The sequence below is a fragment of the Molossus molossus genome, unplaced genomic scaffold (genome assembly GCF_014108415.1).
Source record: "Molossus molossus isolate mMolMol1 unplaced genomic scaffold, mMolMol1.p scaffold_m16_p_9, whole genome shotgun sequence".
Lineage (NCBI taxonomy): Eukaryota > Metazoa > Chordata > Mammalia > Chiroptera > Molossidae > Molossus > Molossus molossus.
Genome location: NW_023425403.1, coordinates 105,219,231 through 105,226,462, shown reverse-complemented (window position 1 = coordinate 105,226,462; position 7,232 = coordinate 105,219,231). Strand labels below are relative to the sequence as shown.

General features: G+C 43.4%; 1 pseudogene; it reads left to right on the top strand.

The window, feature by feature from the left end:
- Window positions 1-1,510: 1,510 nt before the first annotated feature.
- On the top strand, window positions 1,511-6,838 carry LOC118623060 (annotated as a pseudogene).
- Window positions 6,839-7,232: the final 394 nt, after the last annotated feature.

Sequence of the window (7,232 nt, the reverse complement as noted above, 5' to 3'; positions counted from 1 at the left end):
TGATGAACAAAATAGGCCCAGAGACATAGAAGTAGGGTACAGACTGACAAACCTCAGAAGAGGGGTGTGGGGAAAGGGAAGAGATAAACCACAGAACTGATATGCATGTATGCATAAACATGGACATAGATAACAATGCTGGGGGGGGCAGGTAGGGGGATTGGGAGGAAGGTGTCAATGGGGGGAAAAGAAGAAACATCTGTAAAAAAAAGTGAATAAATAATTTTTTAAAAAAGCAAATTCATTTATTTTAATGAATTTTCTCATTTACTGCAGTTGAACTGAAATAATAATAATAATAAAAGAAAAGAAGAAGAAGCTTTTTAGTTTGCTGAAATTCCTTGACATGCCTCATCTTTGTTGAATTTTCTTTTGATGAACGGGATGAGACTTGAAACAAAGAACACCTGTTAACTTACTATAAATCTGTTTATCTTTCTACCTGCCCCACCTGGCAGGGTCTTTCTGTCTGGTTCAGTCAATAGATATACATTGAACAAAGTATACTTCTATCTTGAAATGAATGACTTTGAAGTTTTCATGATGAATCTCTAAATTCTGAATTAACATGTAGAAATCTTAGTAGAAAAGGAATGTTAAACAGATTAATACTCTCTCTAAGTAAACTCTTTGTAATTAGTGTCAAAATGGCCACACTTAGGTTTACGTTTTGTATCTTTTGAACTATTTACAATATTTTCTTCCTATCTCTCCATTTGCATTAATTACTCCTGATACTTCTTTTTTATATAATTACTTAAATTTCATTAATAATCAGTTTTATAAAACATTTTACAAATATTTTAAACTCATACCTCCAAAGTAGACCTACTATGGTTCCCAAAGTTATTTTGATAACATGCCATTAAACAGTACATGGTAACACATTTAGAAGGTTGTCATTTTGTTTTAAAGTATGATTTGTACACCAAAGTGAGTTTCAACGCTCAATTGGCTGCCAGATTGCTACTCCTCACAGAATGCCTTACGCATAAACATTATGAATGGAATGCATTTAATCATTATTGGTCTTTCACACAAATCCAAATCATAACAACAATCTGATGATGTTGGAACTATTTACAGTACATTAACCATTAGGTTAAATTTTAAAGATTAAAGAGGTTATAGAAAGAAGAAAAAGTATTGTCTCTCTCTTAGAATGTCTGTTACCTACTGATTATAATGTAATGTACATCTTAGAAAATCTATTTTGTAAGCTATAGTATTATCTTTACTAGTAAAAATGTAAGCAGTATGAAAAGTTCCTGATACTTGTTAAAATGATGTTGTGGCAGCCCTGAACAACAAAAATAAAGTCTTTCAAATGAAAGCCTAGATGAGGATATGGAATACATAGAATATGCATATTTACGTTTTTTTCTTAACTATGACCTTATGAGAACTGGCAGCCATAATACATTTAAAAACTACAGTAGAAGCTCTGTCTGCCTCTTCGTAACCACTCCCATCAGCTCTCACAGTTGTTGGTCAGACCTCAGCTGCCAAAATGGTGAAGCAGATCAAAAGCAAGTATGCTTCCCAGGAAGCCTTAAACAGTGCAGGAGAGAAACTTGTAGTTGTTGACTTCTCAGCCATGTGGTGTGGGCCTTACAAAATGATCAAGCCTTCTTTCATGCTTTTTCTGAAAATTATTCCAATGTGGAGTTCCTTGAAGTAGATGTGAACGACTGTCAGGATGTGGTTGCAGAGCGTGAAGTCAAATACGTGCCAACCTTCTGTTATGACATGTCAGCGAGATAATCAGACACACAGCCAAACTGAAAATGAGAGGAGCGCTTTATTCAGCGGCAGGCTGTGGGAGGCATAGTCTCCCCAGATCAACAGCAATGAACATTCTTACAGCCTGCTTACAAAGACCAAAACCACATCCTCTTGACATTGCCTTGGCATCATTAAGTCACTGATACAGATAGGGGGCATGAGGAGCTGTTACAAAGGTCAGGGCATCGTTAATCACAGTATTTTTATGGCTTTTCTGGGTTTCTCAAGGCTATCACTAATCCCTTTATATTTATGGTTCCAGTACCCTAAGGCTATCATGTTTAGATGAGTCAGAGTGTGTACATGTATCAAATGCTGGTCAGAATGGAGTTACTTAAATTAAGTAGTCTAGTTCATTCTCCACTGGTTTTATGTATATGAGTCAAACTGTTAACTCTCCTTCCTCCTCCAGGACAGGGTTATATTGTCCCTTAACTATAAGGAATTTTACAGAACTTGTTCTCTTCTGTATACTTTTGATAAGGCAATTGACAAGGCAGGGTCCGGTGGTCAGGGCTAAGAGCAAGAGGCAAGTGCACCGCCACTGCAGACAGGAGGTTGTCAGCCAAGGGGACTAATAAATCCTTCTTTGGAACCAATTATTAGATCGTCGTCTTTTATCTTCAATGTTCTTTCTCACTAAGGATGCTAACTCTGTCCCTGTTACTATCTTTACTACATCCCAGACTGTTATCCCACCACCAGGGACAAGCTCTCCCTCTCTCACTCAGTGTCCTATTTTATTCCCTTCTTGAGCATTCCTCCAATGTCCCGTCTTTCTGTAATATGTATGTCCTTTTCTGTTATCCTTTTTTATCTTTTCACTTCCTCTATTCTTTCTCTGTTTGCTTCTTTCTTCTACACAACCTTCTTCAACTTGCACAGACCCTCTAGGACTTACACAATTCTTCTTCAATGTTCTTAGTCCTTCCCTTGACATGAACCTGAGAGTTTGCTCAATCCACCTGCTGTCTATACATCCCCTAGTTTTCCTGTTTTCTCCCTCTTCCAGTGACCTTACTGAACACTGCTTGGCTCTTCCTCACCCCTAAGTCCATGAGTCCTGTCCCCATAACCTCCTATTCCTTGGAATCCTTACTAATTGTTTTGTTCTCTCCTTGGTATATGGGAATAACATCCTTAAATAGAACATAGATCTATAGTGAACTGCACTTGTTCCTGTTCCCCTGCAGTCACCTTGGCAAGGACTTCCCCTGTGATTCTATTCATAAGTTCCCAATCCAATTTGGGTTTTGTCTTATGGGCAGTTCCCATTTATCCAAAATAAAAGCAATGTCAAGATTCTGATGCTCATGAGAATCTTATTTTTAAGGGGTCTGAAGAGGCCTGGACCATCCATTTTGCTTTTTCTGCCTTCAGCCGGGAATGGTGCAGCCAGGTCGGGATGCCGTTGACCTTGACAGCCGTTGGTGTAGTCAGGATGACAGTGTATGGTCCTTTCCAGAGCAGAGTTAGTCCCTGGGTGGTGAACTCCTTTATCCACACTGAGTCCCCACTCTGGAAAGGGTGCACAGGGTCCGAGTTGAGCACAGGCAGGGCATTGTGGACGTGTTTATGGACAGCTTTCTGGGAAGACTGCAGGGCCTGAAAGAACTTGAGTAAGGAGCAGTTGTGAATTTGAGCCTTCAATTCTTCTCTGAGTTTGGGAAGAATGGAGGAGGTCTACCATACATAATTTCATAAGGGGAGAATCCCTCCTGGTATGGGTACACCTCGCCTGTAAGAGAGCAGGAGGAGAAGAGTGGTTCAGTTTTCACTGGTTTCTAAATTTGGTAGTAATGTTTTAACTACAATGGTGGCTGTCTCTGTTTTGATAGGGTTAGCCTCAACCCACCCAGAGAAAGTGTCTAAGTAGACCAGCAGATGTTTATATCCTGATGCTGGAGGCTTAACTTCTGTAAAATCTACTTCCTAGTGTTTCCCTGGGGAGGCTCCCCAAGCCCAGATTCCCAGAGAAGCTTTTCTACCCTGCTTAGTATTAACCTGGGCACAGGTAGTGCACCTGGACACAGTGCCGTCCACTATGCTGTCTAAATTGGGTATGTAGTACCTGCCTTTCAGGAGTTCAGTAAGCTTGGTATAACCCAAGTGGGTAGTCTGGTGCAACTGTTGACCAAAGTTTGACCTAGAGCCTCTAGGACCAACAACCTCCCATCTGGCATAATCCATCACCCATTTGGTTCTTGGGTGGCTTGCTTCTGCTTGGCTAAGTCATTTTCTGACCCAATGTATCTGGAGAGGCCCCACTGGTTTTAGGGCTGCCTCTCATACTTCCTGATCTCCAGCAAGATTTCCTTGTGCCTTTATGGAGTTCCTTTTTTGATGTCCTTCCCAGCTGAGGTTAATAACCCTCGTTCTCGGTAGATGGCGCTATGCACATGCACTGTGGCAAATGCGTATCTGCTTCAGTGTAGATGATTACTGACTTTCCCTTGCCCTATCAGAAAGCCTGGATTAGGGTGACTAGTTCTGCTCTTTGGGCAGAAGTTCCCCTATTCAAGGACTGTGACCAGATGACACGAACCACAATTACTACTGCTGCCCCAGCATATCTGATTTCTTCCTGGACATAGTTGCTCCCATCTGTGAACAATACCTCATCTGATGATGGCAGTGGGACATCCTTGAGGTCTGGGCAGGCCGTCTTCACTGTGTCGATTACCTCCAGGCAGTCCTGTAGAGGTTCCTCCAGGTTGTTGTCTGGAAGCAGGCTGGCAACATTGATGGCCAATGTCTTCTGGAACTTGATATGGGGCTGGGTTGGAGTGGCAGTGGCCAGCAATTGAATAATCACTGAAGGAGATCATGTCTGAGTATGGGGTATGAGCACTCGGCATGACCAGAACTGAATGAGTCACAGTATTTTTCCCAAGGTCTATAGTCCTCGTTGAAGTCCAGAGGTAAAGGGCCGACTGTCAGGTGGCCCCTTGCATGGACATATTTTGGAGGTTAGGGGCCTCATTGGCCAGGTCAGGACTGAGTAGGCTGCACCAGTATCTACTAGAGAACTAACTAGTTTGTCCCTACTTGTATTGTTACCCTGGGCTCCTGGGGGTTCAGTTAGAAGGAGCCCTGGCCCTGTCATTCTTCTAAGTCAAGGACCGCTGAGGTATATCAATTTGCCTCGTCTTTCCTGCCTGCTGTCCTGACCTTTCCTCATGTTTTCCTTCCTAGGGTGATCCTTTTCCATGGGCCCTGTTTCCCTTAAGGCTGCTACTATTACCTTTGCTATTTCAATCAATTGGGCCTTTAGGCCTAACAGGAGAACACAGTGAAAAACATCCAGAGAAGCCCTACCCCTGGCAGTATTTGGGTCCCACCATGGGTGAAAGGATGGGAAAATTTCCTCTGACCCCAGTTTCTAAAAGGACACAGGAAAGGGGAGCGATGTCCTAGCATGCGTGTTTATGCAGGACAGAGTGTTTTTCAACTCTCTCCAAGAGCACTTTGTGCCTGCGCCCAGGATCCCTAACTTCAACTCCCTAAAGTTAAGAGCCCTGCAGGAAACTTGCATCATTGCATCCACTGTCACCAAACCCAGGGCAGCAAATGAGCTACCAGGCTGGCACCAAAAGAGCATGCCCCTTCTGTGGCTGACCCGCCCTCCCTTGGGGACCCTGTGGCACCTGCGGCCTCCAGATGAGTGCCCGTGCGCCTGCCTGCCACCCGTCACCGCCACCACATGCTTAGTTGCCAAGTGCCCCTCGCCACCTCCCCAGGGTGGATGGGAGGCTGGAGGTTTGGCGGCAGCCATGGTGGTGCACTCCCCCTGCTCGGTGCAGCTGCCACCAGTGCTTGCGCACTGGGGGAGATTCGCATCCTCTGAGGGCAGAAAGACGGTGGGGTCCCATCCTCAGGTTTCACTACCAGTATTAGACTAACAATAACAAAGTTGAGGGAAACAGTAGGGAGGCGGACAAGGACAAAAACAAGGGAGGACCCATGAAATAGAAACTTTCTCTTTGTCTGCCTGGCTGCTCCCCTTCATGGACCACAGGTAAGGAGTCACACAGGCTCTGTAACAGGCATTGTGGGGCACGGTCATTCACACACACAATCACACAATTCAAACTTCCATCCAGAAATTCCCTATCCTGAGTGGCATCTATACCACTTGGGAGGTGATCAGACTCCCCTTCTGCCCCAGAGGCAGGCCTGAGGAACAGAATTTGCCAGATTTGAACCAGAATTTTCCAGCTTTGAACCCCTCCTAACATCTTGGGGGATTCCCCAGAGAGGAGAGGTTTCACCGTGTCCAGCCCTCTCACTCTCATCCAGATAGACCAGTCACCCAGAACTTACCTCCGGAGTCTTTCTTACCAGATCTCCTAAAATCTTTTGGAGACGTCTTGGTGTCTCCCAGCCACTTGTCAGAAATCTAAGTAGGATCTTGGGGCCCTGTAATGTCTCAGGTAGCGCCTCCCCTAAAGACCTCTAGGTGTCTGGCGGCCGGACCAGGAGAGGCCATCCATCCTAGGTGTCTCGCCCCTGGTGTCACAAAGCACCAGAGAGCTCACTGGAGCCTCCAAGTGTTATGACATGTCAGTGAGATAATCAGAGATACACAGTCGAATTGTAAATGAGAGGAGTGCTTTATTCACCAGCAGGCTGCGGGGAACATAGTCTCCCCAAATCAACAGCAATGAACATTCTTACAGCCTGCTTGAAAGATCAAAACCACATCCTCTTGACACTGCTTTGGTGTCATTAAGGAGGAAAAGGATACAGATAGGGGGCATGAGGAGCTGTTACAAAGGTCAGGGCAATCATTAATCACAGTATTTTTATGGTTTCCCTGGATTTCCCAAAGCTATTACTAATCCTTTTATCTTTATGGCTCCGGTTTCCTAAGGCCATAGTGTTTAGATGAGTCAGGGTGTGTACATGTATGTATCAAATGCTGGTCAGAATGGAGTTACTTAAATTAAGTAGTCTAGTTCACTTCCAGTTTTTTAAAATAGGACAAAAGGTGAGTGAATTTTGTGGGGTTAATAAGGAAAAACTTGAAGCTACCATCAAAAAATTAGTTTAATTATGTCTTCTGAAAACATAAGCGGCCATCAACTCTTGTAATATTTTTATTTACAAAAAAAGAAGATCAAGTATAGAGACTATATACTCAACTATCATCTGATTATAAATGACAATAAAATATTAATTCTATCCTTTTTAAAAATAAATAAATAACCATTGCAGTTCCTTTATAATAGGAAGAAGGGAATGAACACAGAACACAAGACACACACAGACAGTACATGGCTGCAGCCCCGAGTGCTTGCAGCAGTTTATTTTTAAAGGCAAAAGTTTGGCAACCTGCCCTGCTTACTTTGCAGCTTTATTGTACTTTGTTCCTTATTCTTTCCTTGAACTCTTTATCCGAATAACACAGTCCCTTGTCTGTTCACGTACTGTTCTTAGTAAGAATG